At 46.0% G+C, this 19,335-nt stretch overlaps 1 protein-coding gene and 1 long non-coding RNA gene across 2 annotated transcripts in view; both read right to left on the bottom strand.

Moving 5' to 3' along the window:
- The window catches only part of PTPN1 (protein tyrosine phosphatase non-receptor type 1), a 128,610-nt gene that overhangs the window by 95,506 nt on the left and 13,769 nt on the right, over positions 1-19,335 (bottom strand). The window lies entirely within an intron of this gene.
- Positions 1,173-17,071, bottom strand: LOC120308783. Its single transcript, XR_005556930.1, has 3 exons — positions 12,827-17,071; positions 12,386-12,497; positions 1,173-1,565 (listed from the first exon to the last, which is right to left on the bottom strand). It is a non-coding gene; the product is annotated as an uncharacterized LOC120308783 (long non-coding RNA).

Below are 19,335 nucleotides of genomic sequence, written 5' to 3'. Positions count from 1 at the left end.
AACGCTGTATATTTGAGGTAAATGTACATATAAGAACTGAGAAATGAGAATGAATTTGCACAATGCAGAGGCAAGACTTAGAAAAAAACCAGGGATATTTGAGTCAGAAAATTCTCATCAGCCACATGGTGGCCTAAAATGGCATCTGTAATGGAGAAGGAAGGGGCCTGTACACAATGAGGGATATAGGGGCCCCTATATCTCCATAGAGTCTCAAAAGGAACACTGTCCCTCGTCAATCAAAAGGAATTTTTTTGAGAGAAAAGCCCCCTCCAACTGTCCTGATGGCCTACGCTGCTAGGAAAGTTAACAGGCAAGGAGCAACGAAAATTACCAGGGGAAAGGAACGATCATGCGGCAAGCCTCAAAATGGCCCCGCAATGCTCCGTGAAAGAAAGTAAACAGGCGAGAGCTAATGTGGAGTTTTGACTGTAAGGGAAAACCACAGAAGAATCTGGCAGAATGCAACCAAAAGGGAGCCTGTGAAAAACTATAATCAAAGGGAAAACGATTGCCGTGCTGTGCAAAAAACGGCGATCACCACGATCAGCTGGTCAGCGGTGGAATACTTTCCAGGCAAAGAGAATAATGCTTAGATATAAGCTAGGGCAATGCTGAGCCCAGCGCTAAACTAGATTACAGAAGGAATGAAGAATCCACAAATGGAATAATACTACCTGTCCTCCTAAGTTATATTCAGGAGCCAAAGTTCCACATCTCTTCAGGGCTGAGACCAAAAAGAAACTGGGGCATGGTCAGGCCCTGCAGGGGCATGGCAACTTTGATTGATTGGTCTAATTGGGCTGGAGAACTTCTCTAAAACCCGTTCGTAGATTCTACATTCCTTACATGCTGGAGAACAAATTGAATTTAAAGCTGAATTATTTTTATTAGGAATAATTAATCAAAAGATAAAGAAGCAACTCCAATATATTATTGTACACATAGTAACAGCAGCACGTATTGTCTATGCGCAATGCTGGAAACTTAAAAATACACCAGCTAATAATATGATTATCCATAAGATATTAGAATGTGCAGAGATGTATAAGCTTACGCTAGAAATGAAAGGCAAGGAAGAAACAGAATTTTATGAGGTATGGGATAAGTGGTATAATTGGTTAGAACAGAGAAATAAAAATGTATAGCAATAAATGTACATGACACAGTACTGTTAAAAAAAGAAAAATGTTTATTGTTTTGTAAATTGGAAAAATGAAAAATATATATATATTGATCTTGCCGCCACAAGAAGGCAACGCTGTTGGCCACTAAGTGGAGCACAGAGGTGCGGCTGTACCATTAATTTGGGCTTGCCATTTTTGGTCCGGTCTCAGTTAATATAGCTTTCTTACAGCTAACTTCACCAGGTTGCTCTGCAGCCAAAGCGGACCTATTTTACCAGGCTCCATCACCAAGAGATTCCTCTCAGTCACAACGCTGAGATATCTCATGTGGCAACGGCAGACACCAACGTTGCTCAAACAGCACAGGATGCCTGAATCAGTCCCCCTGGACGTAAGAGGTCACGATCATCCAATCAGGAAGCAGTGCGAAGCAAATGACTGAAAAGAAAACAAATGTATTAATATGATTATTATTGTTTAGGAATATCGGAAAACTTTAAGAAGGATGAAATGTTTCAGATATTTAAAGGTGACTGAACTCAAGAAAAGAGAGAGAGAGAGAGAGAGAGAGAGAGAGAGAGAATGCTTTGAATTAGACTTAAGGGATTAGATGACTAGATTTATTGAATAGAATGTTTAAAGATTAAATATATTCTTAACTATGATTAAAAATAAGAAATTCAAGAAAATAAATACTGTATTTTCCAGCTTATAAGACGACTTTCTAAACCATGAAAATCTTCTCAAAAGTCGGGGGTCGTCTTATACGTCGGATGTCATCTTACAGGGTGGGTGCCGAAACGCATATCCCCAGGCCGGTCCGTGGTACCCCGGGTGCCTTCTGCTTCCTCCACCCCCCATACTTGGCCTTCCTGGGACCTCCGCCCATATTCCCATGCCCGGAGCAAGAGAGGAAGCGCTGCTTTCTGGGCATCGGAAGGGGCTTCCCCCTCCCAGCCCCCCATCCACCGGGGCCGGGGCACTCCATTGGACCAGGATCAGGGTTGTACGAATCACAGTGTGCCTCCTTTCCTGCCGTCCGGCCTGGCTCACCCTCCTGCAGGAGTTGGCCCTGGAAAGGTCAGGACAGCTGACTGGCCAGGGAGGCCGAGTAGCCCCGGCGAGGGAGCCGCTCCTGCACCATGGCCAGCTGGCCAGGAATCCCGTCCGGCTCGGGGAGCACGGGGGCCGCCTGACCGCCGCAGGGATGTCTACATCAGCTGCCTCCTGGCGGGCCCGCTAATTGTGAGCTCCCGGCCAGCTTTCTCTGTGAGTTAGGCACCCAGGATGTTGAGCCCTGCGAGGCCAACTCGTTGGGAGGCAGGGACGCCGCCAGCCAACCCCGCCGCCCATCACAACCCTACCTGAACTTCACCGGCGCCGTCGCTCCATTCCGACAGCACTGGTGGCTGGTCAATCCTGGCAACAGTAGCAGTGGCCATTAAACAGGGGAGCTGGTCACAGTGTTGTCGGCCTCCTCCTGGTTTCCCTCGGTGATACTGCAAGGCCGATGCCTGCTTGCGCGTGACGTCATCTCTTGGCACCTCGCAGGGCCGACATTGGACAGGGAGAGAGGCTGATTGCTGGGCGTATTGATGGACATGTTGCTGGATGGGCTGCTGGTCTGGAAAAGGCGCGGGGGGCTAGGCCCAGGGTTTATGCCTTCCAGGCCGGATGGTGGTTTGATGGGTGAGGTTAGGTCCAGTGTGGGTGGGGCAGGCATGCTCCCTATGTAAAGGCACTGGGAGCAAGCCATTCTCAGTGCCAACTTTATTCCTGTACGGATTGCGTTAAACTTCCGTTTGTCGCTCGTTCCTGCTTGCTGGCTATTTTGTGGAGCATCAAGATAGGATGACCTAACAGTAGGCACTCCTCTTTACCTACATCGTCCTCCTTTCCTTGTTCCTGCTGGCAGGAGGTGATTGCAGAAGGACATGGCAGAGGAAGTCCAAGGAGCTGATCCGGTGGAAGAGCTTCCTGAGTTGATCCTGGAGAAAAAGGCACCACCAGCGGTGGAGGCAGGGGAGGCCCAGCCATCAGTGAGGCCCAAGGAGAGGGCGCAGCAGCCGGTGGACATTGGAGGTGAATCAAGGCAGCAGGCTCCTGCAGCTGTTTCAGGGGATTGGTGGCTGAGTTCTGCCCTGCAACGTTCGGAGGCTGGTGGGCCATGTGTTACTGGTGGGGGGGAAGCGCTGTCTGGATGGAGAAAGAGGCATGTAACTGGTGATGAAGAATGGAGCTATTCGACAGTCCATGGGCAATATACGTTGGACGTCCTCTGGGACAGGTATGGGGAAACAGACTACCTGTACCCGCTGCCCAGGTGGTACCCCAGGTTCCAGGCCCCCAGCTGCCTCCTCTAGGTTCCAGCTGATCAGCCCAAGGTTCAAGCTTCCCCCTGGTGGTGATCCTGACCAATCTCGACACCGGCGAGAGTACCGAGCAGGTGTGGCCTCAACAGCTGTACCCACTGCTCAGCCTACGCTCTTCTCCAGGTCCTCAGGGTCATGGAGCCCAGGCCTGAGTGGTCGTCACACTATGACAGCGGATGGTGGCCAGCAGGCCGTGCAAGCCATGGGCCCATGGCCGTCAGGCGTGATGTGGGTTCCACTACCTATCGTGGTGTCTTTTGATGGAGACCCGGACCGGCTCGCAATGTTTATGGGACATGTTCACCTAGACCGCCTAGACCGGTGAACATCGGGTAGCAGAGTGCCCAGTCCCAGCAATAAAAACACCCCGATAGCCCAGGGTCCACGCCAAAGAAAACTCCGGACCGTTCGAGAGCGGTATGCCAGGAACTCCCCAGGAACTCTCCAGCGGCCCTCGAGTGAAGTAACAACGACCGTCCCCAACGATCCACTGGAAGAATATGACAACATGGATCCGGATGAAGATACCATGGTAAGCCAGCCAATATCTCCCTTCGCCATCCCGATCTCGCTGACAAGTCCAACTACATACCAAACTGGCGAATACCAGGCATTAATTGATTCAGGCTGTACCAGATGCCTGGTCAGTAAAGGGGTTACTGACTAAAGGGTCCATCGCCTAGCTCGCCCGATCCGATCCGAGCAGGTGGATGGGTCCCTTTTGGGTGGGGCCCCAGTTACGCTAGTGACAGAACCAGTAAGACTGGATATGGGGGAACATTGGGAAGTTCCATGAGAGGACGTGATTTTGGGGTTGGCATGGCTGGACACGTGGAGACCAACTATATGGTGGGAGGGTGAATGTCACCATATGCGCCTTGGCGTTGGCCCTCAACCACCAAGGATGGAGACTGGCGCAAAGGAAGGGGTGGAGGAAGGGGTCAAAGCAGCATTGGATCCAGAACGGGCTCCTGGATTCCCAGCGGTATATGATGATCTTGCGGAGGTTTAGCGAGCAGGAATGCGACAGCCTGCCACCTCACCGTCCAATCGACTGTGCCATTGATATATTGCCGGGGGCTAAACTACCGAAGTCCCGTATGTACCCCATGACGCCGCGGGAGTTGGAGGAATTAAGGTGTTACATAGACAAGAACCTGGCACGGGGGTTCATATAGCCGGGACGGTCTCGGATAGCAGTGTCAGTGTTATTTCAGGAGAGAAAAGATGGAGGACTTCGACTCAGTGTGGACTTCCGGGGCATCTGTATAGAATATATGTACCCGCTCCCTTTAATAAAGGATCTCCTGGTCCACCTAGACCAGGGTAGGATCTTTACAAAGTTAGATCTATGGGAGGCCTATTACTGAGTCAGAATCAAGCCCGGGGATGAGCTGGGAAGTTATCAGTTTAGGGTTATGCCCTTTGGTTTGCAAGGCACCCCTGCAGTTTTCATGCAACTCATTAACGGAGTCCTACATGAACACCTGTACCGTGGGGTGCTAGTATATCTTGACGATATACTGATATATACAGACATAATGGAGGAACATGTCAAAAACTGCTTGATGCCTAGTTATATATGAAATTATCAAAACGTGAGTTCCACCAATCCCGCCTAGACTACCTGGGTTACAGGATATCAGCAGCAGGGGTGGAGATGGACCCCAAAAAAGTACAGAGTGTGTTGGAATGGCAAGCCCTGTGAACACGCCATCAGTTACAAAGCTTTTTAGGATTTGCTAACTTCTGTAGGCAATTTATTCCTTCGTTTGCTACGGTGGCCTTGCCTCTCACAAACCTGCTGCAGATCCGGCTGAGTACCACACGACCACAGCCTGGACAACCACTAACCTGGACAACGGAGTGCCAGACTGCTTTTGAGGCTTTGAAAGCTCTTTGTCAGGGAACCGGTTCTGTTGCACCCGGATCCTGAACAGCCATTTGTGGTACAGGAGGATCCAGTGATGTAGCGGTGGGGGCGGTATTGCTCCAGCGAAACTTGGATGGGAGATTGTGGAAGTTGACAGGAGCTGAGCAAGCATGGGCCATCTGGGAGAAGGAGGCGTTCGCAGTAAAGTGGGCCCTGTCCATGTGGCGGCATTTGCTACAGGGGGCAAAACATGAATTTGAAGTCTGGACCGATCATAAAAACTTAGAGGTGCTGCAAACTCTCAAGAGGTTGCCCCCACAACATGTGCACTGGGCACAATACTTCCACCAGTTTTGCCTCAAATATGTACCAGGAGGCAGAAACTTCCTGGTGGATGCATTGACCACATTGCCGCAATAAGACAGCAAACGGAAGGAGGTGGTACAGGCAATCATGCCTCCGTATAGGCAGGATGAAGCAAAGGCAGTTTCCAGTCCGGCAACCACGGCTCTTGAGGACGAACTGAGAACAGCTCTCGCGCATGACCCATGGCTTCAGGAGATGTTGACTCAGCATCTCAGGATCTCAGCATCTCAGGATGGCCTGGCCTGGTACGGCAACAAATTGTATGTTCCGCAGACGCTACGCAGTCGCATATTCTACTGTTGTCATGACTCCAAACAGGCGGGCCACTTCAGATATTTGAAAACATTGCATCTAGCCAGACATCAATTTTGGTGGCCCCGAATGAGGACAGATGTGGAAAAGTATGTAAGGAGCTGCCCTGCGTGTGCCACTTCCAAGCCCAACATGGGAAAAACCATGGGGTTGTTGCAGTCGGTGGCTGAGCCAGATCAACCTGCCCAACGGTAGAGGATATACGGTGATCTGGACTTTGGTCGATCTGTTCTCTAAGCAAGCCCATTACGTTCCCTGTAAGGGATTACCATCGGCTCGGAGGTTGGCCCGCATATTTTTGTCACATATCTACCGTCTTCATGGGGCCCTGCGTCAGATTATCTCGGATCGCGGGGTTCAATTTACGGCTCGTTTTTGGCACGACTTTGTATGCCTGCTCGGCTCTTCCCAAGGACTACGTTCGGCGTACCACCTGAGTACAAATGGAGCTGCAGAACGGGTGAATGCAGCGGTGGAACGATACCTTCGGAGCTATGTCTCTTACCAGCAGACAGATTGGGTGGAGCTGGTAGTGTTCGCGGAGGTGGCATACAACAATGCTGTGCACAGTAGCACCAGTTTCACTCCTTTCCAGGTGGTTTCTGGCAGGGAGTTTGTACCAATGCCCGAGTACAGCAGTCAGGAATCCCAACCCTGTCAGCCCGGTGAATGGTTATCCCGAGTTAGCGGGGTGTGGGGTGTGGTGAGAAAGGTCCTAGCAAAAGCAAGAGATACTGCAAAAGCACAAGCGGACAACACAGAACCCACAAACCGTTCAGGGTGGGGGATATGGTGTATCTGTCTACAAAGTACTTACGCCTACGAGTTCCTTGTAGAAAGCTGGGGCCAAAGTATATCGGTTCTTTCCGGATTGCACAAGTGATTAAGTCGATAACATTGCGACTCCAACTCCCCCGGTTTTTGGGTAAGATACACCCAGTATTTCATAGCCTCTTAAAACCAGTCTCCCATGACTGCTTAACGGAAACCCTGGGTACTGTAGCGCCCGACCACTATGAGATCCAGAAAATCCTGGACTCACGGGAGAAACGGGGTAGTTTGTATTACCTTGTCTTGTGGAAAGGGTATCCTCTGTCAGAAGCCTCTTGGGTGAAGGAGACTGATATGCATGCACCCCGATTGATTCAGACAAGCCATCGAAAATATCCTGGAAAACCAGGGGGGAGGCCAGGGAATAAGAGAACAAGGGAGCAGGATCATTAACTCTGATCCGTTTGCTTTCCAGGGGAGACCCCTGGTAGGGGGAGCGGCATGTTGAGTCCTGCGAGGCCGACTCATTGGGTGGCAGGGATGCCGCCAGCCAACCCCTCCACCCATCAGCAACCCCACCTGAACATCACTGGCGCCGTCGCTCCGTTCCGACAGCACTGGTGGCTGGTCAATCCTGGCAACAGTAGCAGCGGCCATTAAATAGGGGAGCCAGTCACAGCGTTGCCGGCCTCCTCCTGGTTTCCCTCGGTGCTGCTGCAAGGCCGACGCATGCTCGCGTGTGATGTCATCTCTCGATGCCTCGTCCCTCGCATGTGATGTCATCTCTTGGCACCTCACAGGGCCGACATTGGACAGGGGGAGAGGCTGATTGCTGGATGTATTGATGGGCATGTTGCTGGATGGGCTGCTGGCCTGGAAAAGGCGCAGGGGGGACTAGGCCTTCCAGGCCGGATGGTGGCTTGATGGATGGGGTTAGGTCCGATGTGGGTGGGGCGGGCATGCTCCCTATGTAAAAACACTGGGAGCAAGCCACTCTCAGTGACGAATTTATTCATGTACAGATTGCATTAAACTTCCGTTTGTCGCTCGTTCCTGCTTGCTGGCTATTTTGTGGAGCACCAAGATAGGACGACCTGACATGGGACTCCGCGGAGCTGCTCCTAATTGTGCCCGCGAGGGCCCGACCAAGCCCTGGCCTGACCTCCGAAACACCGCTTGCCCAAATTCTTTCTGCCTCCTGGGGGAAGTTGCGCCTTGTGGCCCAACTATTGTGGGCGTCATTGTGCGTCTAATCACCAAATGCCTTTAAAACGCGGGCCAGGAGAAATCTCATCCATCCCGCCACCGAACTGAGTTGGGACCGAGGGAAAGGAGGAGAAAAAAGGAAAGCAGGCAGAGCTTTGCTAGAATGGAGGGGTTGGAGGCTTTGGAGCAGGAGCGTCGACAGGGGGAAAGAGAGGCTCTGCTTTTCAGAGGCGCTGCCTTACAAGCAGCCCAAATCTTGGCCCCGTGTTCGGCCGCCCCACGTGTGAAGGCTGCCACCGTGGCTGCGTTCACACGTGCGGTGCTTGGCTAGTGGCACAAACTCAGCCGCGTCGGCTTCCTGGATGCCAGCACCAGGAAGCTGGGCTCGATTCCCTGGAGCTGTTGCGGGGCGCAGCAAAGAGCGAGCCCCTCAGCCACCTTGCCTGTCCCGCCCTGCCAGCAGCGCCCCCAAGCCTTTCGCCGCGAAGCCGTCTTCCCCCTTTGCCCTTTGCCCCACCCGAGGTCCCCCAAGCAGCGTCCAACCAAACAGCTAACAGAAGCACAGGAGGCAGCCTCGTCACTCAATATATCGGTATCTTTTAATATAAAAATTGCCTATTAAAAATTCCTTCCTAAATACACAAAAAGACCAATTGGGGTGCGGGAGAGGGAGCAGTAAAAGAAAAAAAAGAATGGTGGTGGGGGGACTCGGGGGCTGGATGAAGACCATTTTGGGGGGGCCAGGGAGAGGAATCAAGCAAGCAGCAGTGGCTTAGATGGTGCCAATCCAGAGGATTTCAGTGTGTTCGTCTCCAAGCAACTACCAAGGCTGATATATTTGCATAAATGAACAACACAGGATGGAGTGGTTTCCCTCCTTTTTTTTCTTTTCTGCACGATCCACAAAGCTGCACGGAAGTTTCCAAAACAGGGAAAGGAGGTAATAGAGAGCAGGACACAAGGTGGGCGGGGGGGGCAGGGAGTCGCACACATGCGTACACACGCACGCACACACCCTGAGCTTAGCACTGGCATAAAGGGGCGTCCACGGAGGAGGGAATACTGTACTCATTTGGGCTTATAGGTGGCCAATGAGAACTCAGAAAACTTTGCTCCCTTTCCCCCCCTCCCTCTCCCCTTCTTCAGCCAAAGGGTGTATTAGCTTGTCCATTTTTTCCCTACGGCGTATAAGACGACAGGAAGGGCTGGGCAGGCAGGGAGAGCTGACCCACCCAATCCAAGCAGGCTTTGTATACAACAACCAGCCAATCACCGGTAAGGTACATCGCTTACCGTGATTGGCTGGTTGTTGTATACTGGGTACATACAGTACAGCACCAGTATTTGTACCAGTTCATACAGTATAGCACCAGTACATACAGTACAGTATACAAATGTTCAACAGTCAAGACCCCATCATGGCTCCACCAGCAAGAAGAAAGCAATATGAAGCCAGTTTCAAACTTAAAGTTGTAAACTTTGCCATGGAACATAACAACTGCGCTGCTGCAAGACAATATGGAGTAACAGAAAAGATGGTTCGGGACTGGAAAGCAAATGAAAAAGCATTAAAGAGTATGCCAAGGGGTAAATGTGCATTAAGAAGAGGCACCTCACATTGGCCAGAACTCAAAAAACATGTAGCAGACATGGTGAATGAGCATCGTCAAAATGGTTATGTAGTGACACGAAATAAAATATGTTTGTTTGCACTTCAGTGGACCAAATCTAACCCAGATCACAGCAACAGATTTAAGGCCACTGTATCCTGGTGTACTAGATTCTTGGGAAGGCATAATATGGTACTGAGGCAAAAGATGAAAATTGCACAAAAATTATCTGCAGATAATACAACATCGATACATAATACAACAGTGCACTAAACATGGCTATGCGTTAAGTAGTATTGGAAATATGGATGAAACTCCAATGAATTTTGATATGATTGGAAATAAAACTGTCCATCAAAAAGGTGAAAAAACAATTTTAATTAAAACAACAGGACATGAGAAGTCCAGTTTTACAGTGGTACTAGGATGCACAGCTGATGGTGCCAAACTGAGACCAATGATTATTTTTAAAAGAAAAACAATGCCGAAACTCAAGTTCGCTGTTGGTTGTTTTGTACATATGAATGAAAAAGGCTGGATGGATGAAGAAAGGGTAAAGCTATGGCTTGATAATGTATGGAGCAGGCGACCAGGTGGACTTATTGAAAAACGTAGTCTACTGGTGTGGGCTCATTTAACTCCCAGCACCAAGCAAAGGCTTGCAAGAATAAAGACAGATGCGGCAGTTATTCCTGCAGGATTGACATTGTTGGTACAGCCACTGGATGTGTGCCTAAACAAGCCATTTAAAGATCGTATTCGAGAACAGTGGAATGAATGGTTGGTTAGCGGCGAAAAGTCATTCACAAAAGGAGGAAACATGCATGCTCCAGTTGGATGTTTTGTGCAAGTTTGTCATAAAAGCCTGGAATGATATTGATGCAGAAACAGTAATCAAGTCTTTCAAGAAGTGTGGCGTATCAAATTCATTAGATGGTATGGAGGACGACTACTTGTGGCAAGATGAAGAGGAAGCCAAAGCTGAGACAACACCATCTGATATGGAATTCGATCCATACGATGACTGCTTTACAAATGTATCACAAGATGTCATTGATGTACTTATATCAGATGACAAACAGGATGATTTTGAAGGCTTTTAAAGGGAAACTGTCACGCCAGCAAAACCTGTAAAAAATAGCTTGCAGTTATGATGGGCGTTGCTGACTCGCCAGGGACTTGCCCGGCACTTGCTTTATTGTTTGTTATCTTCCTCCTATCATCATCAGTTCTAGTTTGGTTGACAGCTTAGAAAACAAACAGCATAGCAGCTCCCATGGGTTTATTGTCTTATCCTTCCTTAAACCTTTAGAGTAAATTAGAAAAAGTTTAATCCACTTGCACTGTTTTACGTTCACATGTTTGATGATAAACAGCCTTATGTTTATAAGTGACAGTTTTCCTGCTAAGTACCTGCATGTCATAAGCATCTGAATTAAAATTACCATATTGAAATCAAAACTGATGTTTTTTCATTTTTATTTGGTGTGCGTTGGAAGAGGGGTAGTCTTATACGGTGAGTATAGCCCAAACTCTATATTTTAACTGGAAAAGTTGGGGGTCGTCTTATACGCCCAGTCGTCTTATACGCCGGAAAATACAGTACTATTAATCTAGGAGGGATATATATTTTAAGTACTATGTTATTTCCTATGTCCCGTTATTACTGCTTTCTTCTATTCTTATTTTTTTTCTCATTCTTCATCACACTGTTTACCAACTATTGAATGACTTATGCTTGTGTAAAAAAATTAATAAAAAATATGAGAAAGAAAAAAAAATCCTCTAATTTGATGGAATCTATTTGGATGTGCCAAATAATGGCAATAGGGAGAGAGTTGAGATTGTAAGGAACTAATGTTTTATCTCAAGTTTCCCTGCACCTCCCCAAATCCTCTTTTAGTATATCCACCCCTCCCTGGAGGAGGTAATCTTGAATTCGTTATTGTAATTTTGTATTTACATAATTTATTTAAACTCGGGGGGGGGGTTTCTATTAAATTATTGTAATAAAGTTTCCTGCTTTAAAAAAAGGAAGTAGTGGGAAGGATCAAGGCCAGGGCAATCTCTGGCAAAAGATCCTCTAAGGCCATTGACAAGGAGGCAAGACGAAGACACCAGCCCCTTCTCCGGGGCTGAAAAGAGAGAAAACACAGCAGGAGACTGACTTCTCCTACTTACACAGAGGCAGAGATATTTGGCCCTCTATAGCAGTGGTTCTCAACCTGTGGGTCGGGACCCCATTTGGGGTCGAACAACCATTTCACCGGGGTCGCCAAACAACGCAGTCCGCCATTTTTTCCCCTTTTCCTTAGCTGTGCTACTCCCTTTTATTCTATTGGCTTTTGAAAGCCAATAGAATAGACTCTCTTGAATAGAGTCTAATTCTATTGGCTTTCAAAAGCCAATAGGAATTGTCCAGGCTGTCTCTGCCCTGCTGAGCCAAAAGTCCCATTCTGCAAACGGTGCTGCACCAGTTGAGTAGTCCTCGACTTACGATCAATTGAGTAGTCCTCGACTTACGACCGGTTGGGGGTCACGGCATTAAAAAGATTGAGAACCACTGCTCTATAGGCTACCCAGGAGCCTCTGGAAACTGGCACTAAAATCACATTTTTAAAACATTTGGCGTAAAAGACAAAAACAAAACAGCTTCCAGAAAATGGCCTTCTCAACCACCATAAGCAGTGCTATGGCAGTTTAAGACAATATTACTTTTACTAATAATTATGAATTTGTTTAACTTACATCCCATCTTTTTGTGCAGGAGCTCAAAACAAAGTTATATGGATTCTCTCCTCCTGCTTGACTGTTTCTTTCTCCTCTTACTAAATTCTTATTTTTAGGTTTGTAGTCTTCCCTGTTGAAAGAAAACACACCACTTGCACATGTAGTATTTTTAGAAATAAAGTAAAATACTACAATTTATTTTTGTTTTGGAGGAACTGGTACTGCAACTCCAGCATATATATTGACAGCTCACTGTCAGTGTTTCTGAGCAAGATGATCCTTCCTTCCTTTCTCCCTCTTTCTCAGCACATTATACACACAGACTATATGCACGCACGCACGCACACGCACACGCACAGTATGCATGCATACATTTTGTGGTCACTTCCTGCTTTGAACTCACTTCCCTCTAAACCATGCCTATAGGCCAGAGCTCATATTGGGTTTTTTTTTTCTTACTTGCAATAGAATGGAAGATTGGTTTCAACAGCCCTGTTGGTTCCTCCTACTCAGAAACAGGAAGCTCAGTGTTCTTCAAAGATCCACCTCCTCCCTTTAAAAGGTCATGCTACTTTTGAAGCCATAACCTGAAGCAATAAGATTTGCATCATTTTGTGGAAATGGATTTTAGAAATGTCTCTATGTTCAAAGGTTTGCTTCTGTTCTAAATGTCTAAAAAAGAATGAAAGAAATCATGTTTGGACATTATCTCCAATTTCTAATCTCTGATAACTACAAAACTGTATACCTTTTATTTGAATGTACATCTATTTAAATTACAACACAGATGACCTTTCCAAAAACAACAGCAAGCCTGAAACAAAACCTTGCAATGCAAATAACATGAATCAGTTTAAGCATCTTAACATCCCAGCATCTCCCTTTGGGTCAACTCACACCAGACAAGAACAGCTGACTCAACTGATCCAGGAATAGCACTGTGAGAATGGAAGCCACACAAGACCCCCACTGAGGAAGACAGGAGACAAAACAGCTGCAAGTTGATAGGCCTCTTTCCATCTCAGAGACAAATACAATTCACCGTACTACCTAGTTAACACTATTTTTAAAGAGTCTTCACAAGATAAAGGGAGGACATTGAGGAAGAGGAGGGAGGATAGAATAATAATAATAAAAACATTAAACATCAACTTGACCATATAGAGAGGATAAGATAAGTCAAGATAATTCCTGCTCAAAAGGCTGGCTGATATGGGAGGGAGAAATCAGCTTGTTGTAGGAACCTTGCTGATATCTATGCTTCCAGGACATATGACTCAAAAACAAATTGACCTGCACTTGAATAAATTTATCAGATTAGAGGACATTTTGTTTTATTCAATCAGCCTTCTTGTTAGCCTATTTTTAAAAAACAAAAAAATAGTCAAAAAGCAACAACCAAAATCCAAACAAACCCATAATATCATTTTGAACAATAAACAACAGTTACAAATTTTGAATCATTCAGTCTCCAATTCCATTGTCCAAGTCTATTCCAATTCACTGCTCTGCCTTTCAGAAAAAAAGTCTTTAAAAACAGACAAGAAGAAAATATGTTTACAGACTAATCACAGAGGAATCATAAAGAGTTAAAAAGGTCATGGTTGAAATGAAGGGTCCTTAGTGCTTCCATCCTTTGTGCTTCAACCCTGAGCTACAAGTATTATCCTTTATTAGTTAAAAAGATGTTTTAGGATTAGCACTTTTCTCAATCATAAATTTTTCACCTGGCAAAGAACTGGCGATCTTGCCATATTCCAAATGGAATGGGGAAATATCTTCATCCTATCTGACTATTATTGCCTGTGTTTGTGTGACTAATACAGTGCAGCACCAAAGAAATAGGTTAAGTATCTACTTGGTGCCAGCTAAAATGCACAAAATATTCTGAGCAATCTAATTAAATCAAGAAGCTGGATGCACTTTTAAGCTGGAATGAATAATATGGAAATAAGCTGACGAATCGATCTGAAAGACTAAATTCATTCCTGTGGCAACCAACAAGCACTTGCTAGTTTAACAGAGAAGAAATGCATGATTGTGTTTATTACCCTCGCAACCCTAAATTGTTGATATGATTGATATGTTAACCTCCAATTCTAGTCCCATCATGTTCCTCAGCTGTTTCCTGCCAAGGAACCCAATTGGAAAGCAAAGATATTCAATTTCATTATGCCTTGTGCAGGCATTGTCTCAACTATAAATAGTAGAGTACAACCAGTTCTGGGTTGTTTAAACGCAAAACAAGAAAGCACACCAGAAATTTCCACAGAATCCTTAGTATTAAGTAACCTGACCAGTTAACCCAAGGCATAGAGGAAGGGGTTTACACCATTGTGCCCCAACCTGGCGCCACAAAGATATGTTCAGCCTGCAACTTCCAGTTTGTAGGAAGCCATGGACTTACAACATATTTAAGTGGGAAGGAACAGATGAAACTCTACTTTTCGTAAGTATTGGGGCAATCTTTCTAGTTTCAATTCATAAAGCAAGACACAAATGATTAATACTTTAGTACAAATATCTACTGGCTTCAGACTTGAAAGCAATGGAATGTAAAATCTATGTCTTGAATTATGCTGGAGCAGGTAAGCAGCTGTCTGCTCAACAGGTTTATGAAAAAGACATAGCTTAAGCAGAAACAGGATTCTTGGGGAGGTGGAAGAGGATTGGAATGCCTTCAAAGTACTTCCTTGTTCCCCACACTTCCACTCCTGAACTGTCTACCTCAAATACGGATAAACCACTCTTCTATTTAACATGCCTTATTAAAAGTGGTCACAAAGTGGTCACAAAGAAACATATAAGTAGCAGAATAAACAAACACAAAAGATAAAATCATTCCGTAGGTAGTGTTTCACCTACGATCACAATTGTGACTAGAACTTCCATTGCTGGATTTGTACCTTTTATGGCTAGTGGATGGGGAGACGGTGTCCTTGGCTTGGGGCACCGTGGGATCCTCCATCCTGAAGTGAGCTATCTCAGGTAGTGCTGAGGGAACTCTGGCAGTTGATCAATTGGCAGGTTAGATTCAGTTGGAGCAGGGAAATGTTAAGACAATGACGGGCTTGGTTCACCCTGCTCCCCTGGCCTGAAGGGCCCATTAAAGGTCCCGTCGCATCTACGGCCGTGGCAAAATCACGGTGTGATGACAGCCAGCTTGCTTGTAGGGCGCTGGTGGTGACGATGCCAAGGGTGTGAAGTGTCAGCATCTTTGCGCAGCGGGTGGGTCTACATAGGCATCAGAAACTCCACCTTGGTGAGAACCCGCACACGCAAAACCCGCAAGGTGGTGCCAGGTATGTTTAGTGAGGCACCAGTTGAGGCCTATGCTATCCACACTGGAGCGACTGCTGTGACCGCTTTTAGATTAATTAGGTTGTTTTTTCTGGGGGGGTGATTACCCTGAACCCCCCTAAGGGGCCCTGTGACCCCTCCACCCCTCGCAAAAAAGTGGAGTGGGCCTTGTCTGGGCCCGTTGGCAATAGTGGCCAGTTAAAATGGCGGCCGCACCAGTCTGACGACCACGGAGCCTGAATGCCTGAATGCGAAAGGGAGGAGGCTGGGGTCAGCAGGCCAGTGCCTGCAGCGAAGCGAGAGGCTAGTCCTTGAAACGGAGCCGATCGGCAGCTCACCGCGCAGTTGTGGTGACAAGGAGGGGCCAATTGAGGCCTACACGATCACCCAGCTGCTGCCAAACTGGCGGCCGCACGATCTGGCAGGAAAAGAAGTCCGGAGAGAAAGGGAGCCGTCTGGGGTCCAAACAGCAATGCGGTGAAAATGGGAGGAAAGGGAGCCATCTGGAGCCTCTGCGATCCCAGCAACAGCACGATAAGAGTCGGGAGGGAAAGGGAGCCTTCTGAGGCCTCCACAATCCTGGGCAGCAGTGCAGTGAGGTTCCGGAGGGAAAGGGAGCCGTCCGAGTCTCAGCGATCCCAAAGCAGGAACTCTTGAATCCGATTTTAAAGTGAGGCCAAATGAGGCCTCCCGTATCCTCGGAGGAGAGTGGAAAGACTGGGGGAGGGCCCGGGCTGTAGCACTGATCCCAGCGCCACATGAGGTGAGGGGCTCAACAAATGGAAGAACGGAAGCCTCCGCTCTTCCTAGGGTCCCTGGAGAAATCCTATCTTCCAGTAACCCTTTTGAGCAGTGCTGATCCCTTGGATGCAAGGGAGAATCCAACAAAGTAAGCTCAATATTACCTGCTTTCTGGGAGCCAAGATCGCCACGTCTGTTTGAGCTGGACACCAAGTCAAGACTGGGTGTGTCCTAGCCCAGGATGGGCGTGGCAAGTTTGACTGACTTGGTCTAATGAGCAGGAAGACAGCAAACCCATTGGTGGATTCTCCATCTTCTGTGCTGGAGAACTTCCATTGCTAAGCAATGCAGTCACTGAGTTACATCTGATTTCATGATTTTTTTCTGCTGTGGTCATTAAGCAAATCTGGCTTCTCCCATTGACTTTACTTATTGGAAATCCCCTTGGATGATTGCAAATGGTGATCATGTGACTTTGGGACGCTGCAACCATTCCAAATACATGCCGATTACCAAGCCCCAGATATTGATCACATGTCTGTAGGGCTGTTGCAACAGTTGTAAATGTCATAAGTCAGTGATGGCAAATCTTTTAGAGATTGAGTGTCCAAACTGCAACCCCAAACCCACTTATGTATTGTCAGGTGCCGGGTGGGCGTGGCCCATTGGGTGAGTGTGGCTTCGGTGGTAACAGCAGACTGGGTGGGACTAAAAAGTTCAATCAATCAATTCCAACTTTGCGAGATCTTTTTTTCCCTGTGAGAAGTTGAAATTGATTGAACTTTTTTTTTTGCACACGGCGGAGACGTAAAGCAAAAAGGTTTTATAAAACCCAGCTGAACGCCTAGGACTGGGACAGTGGCATGCGTGCCCAGAGAGGGCTCTGCGTGCCACCTGTGGCATGCATGCCATAGGTTTGCCACCACGGTCATAAGTAATGACCAAGGTAAGGAAGGCTAGCAGTAGATTTGGGAGTTGATTTTGAGTCCATCTTCAACCCGAAAAGGTCCAACTAACTCTTCTTTAAAATATCAGCCCATACCAGTACCCACCTCTATCTTGCTGGTGTCTGAGTCAAAGTGGAGCTCTGTGCCTGTTACTGATTAGCCATCAGCCCATCCATCTGGTCCGTCAAGAATCACTCTCATCTCATCCATGAAACCTTTGAAAAATCTGTCTTCAGATATTTCTTGGCCAGTCGTCTTGCTGTTTCAATTTATGTGTCTTGTTCAATGGATTTCAGCCTTCCTTACCTTGGCCATGTCTCTGATCACTGAACACCTTGTACTTCTGGGCACTCCAGGTAGGTTACAGTTCTGGAGGATAATGGGTTCCTGTGAATTTTGCCCCATTTTATCACCTTTCTTGCCACAGTTGTTAAGTTAGTAACATAGTTTTTAAGTGAATCTTGCTTCCCCACTGACTTTGCTTTTTCCAGAAAGTTGCAAAGGTGATCACATGACCCAGGGACACTGGAGCCATCATAAATATGAGTCGGTTGCTGAGTGTCCGAATTTTGATCATGTGACCATGAGGATGCTGCAACAGTCATAAGTGAGAAAAACAGTTATAAACCACATTGCTTCACTGCCATTGTGACTTTGAATGGTCACTAGATGAACTGTTTTAAGTCAAGGACTACCTGTATTAGAAGGATTCCAAGCATCCTCTCTTTTTGAATCTGAAAACTTATAAACTATGCATCCTCATAAGCGATAATAGCAATCAATGCTTCTGAAAGAATTGTAAAGGTTACAGAATTGGTGGACATGACAAAACTGACCTCTTTGATCAGACATAAAATGATCAGTACTTTTATCAAATCTCTTATGTACATTTTGTTGAAAATGGAAAAAACAAACCAGTGATTTATGGATTTGCGGACTGAAAAAGGCCGAATATAGGAAGAACAGGACTAGGATATTGTTTTAATAAAGGAGGAATGAGGGTAAGATTGTAACTAACTGCTGTAAAGAAGATCTGAAGTCGTTCTCTCTCTATTTCATCTTCTTTTTTTCTATTTGTATCTCTTTCTACATTTTCTTACTTCACATTTTCTTTATTATTCTATAATAATATTCTATATTATTTCATGTTTTACTTTTAAATAAAAATTAAATATTTTGTTTAAGTATTGGCATATTATGTCACAAAATAATATCAGACAACTAAGTACCTACATGGTAAGTTTGTGGAAGACTTAAATCTATAGATCATTGTTTTGGGCATGTTATATGTAAGGCTGACATTGACGTTTTTTGACAAATTAATACCATATTACTCTACCACCTGAAACACTTTTCATCTAATTAGCCCTGATATCTAAATATAAGCTAAATCACTGTACTGTTGGATTAAGTGTACTGTTAGATTAGTACTTTTTTTTAACCTCTTTGTCTTTCTAAATGCCTCTCCCACCCCACTATAAACATATAGACTAATTACTTAGCATTCCTGTTAAGTAATGGATGTGGCTATACTGCTGTCCTCGTTAGTGATGGAAATAGCATGTGCCAAGTACTTGGAGAAAAAGACAATTAATCTTACATCAATATAAGTTATATGGATATATTTTGAGAAAAAACATGAAGTGTCAGGAAGAGGCTCATTTCTTTACAGCTAGAATAAAGCAAATTAGGATGTGAAATGTTTCAACATAAACAAAATGTGATGTACTGACTTCAAGTCCAAATTTTTAATTTGTCTCTTGTTGAGCTGCCATGAATTCTTTGGCTAACTTTGTTCTGTCAGCTTTCATATGCATCTGCTGTCACAGTTACCTTTGTATATTTAGTATATACACAATAAAAACTATGCAACAAATTGTACCTTATGCAACTTTCTTAACAAATTGGTATCAGATTCTCTATCTAATAATGAGATAAATATAACCATATTTTTTTCTATGATTTAGAACTACAATTCTC

The sequence above is a fragment of the Crotalus tigris genome, unplaced genomic scaffold, assembly GCF_016545835.1.
Source record: "Crotalus tigris isolate CLP2741 ecotype Arizona unplaced genomic scaffold, ASM1654583v1 scf7180000017947.1575755, whole genome shotgun sequence".
Taxonomy (NCBI): domain Eukaryota; kingdom Metazoa; phylum Chordata; class Lepidosauria; order Squamata; family Viperidae; genus Crotalus; species Crotalus tigris.
The sequence above is the reverse complement of the archived record's forward strand: the minus strand, read 5'-3'. Positions and strand labels throughout refer to the sequence as shown.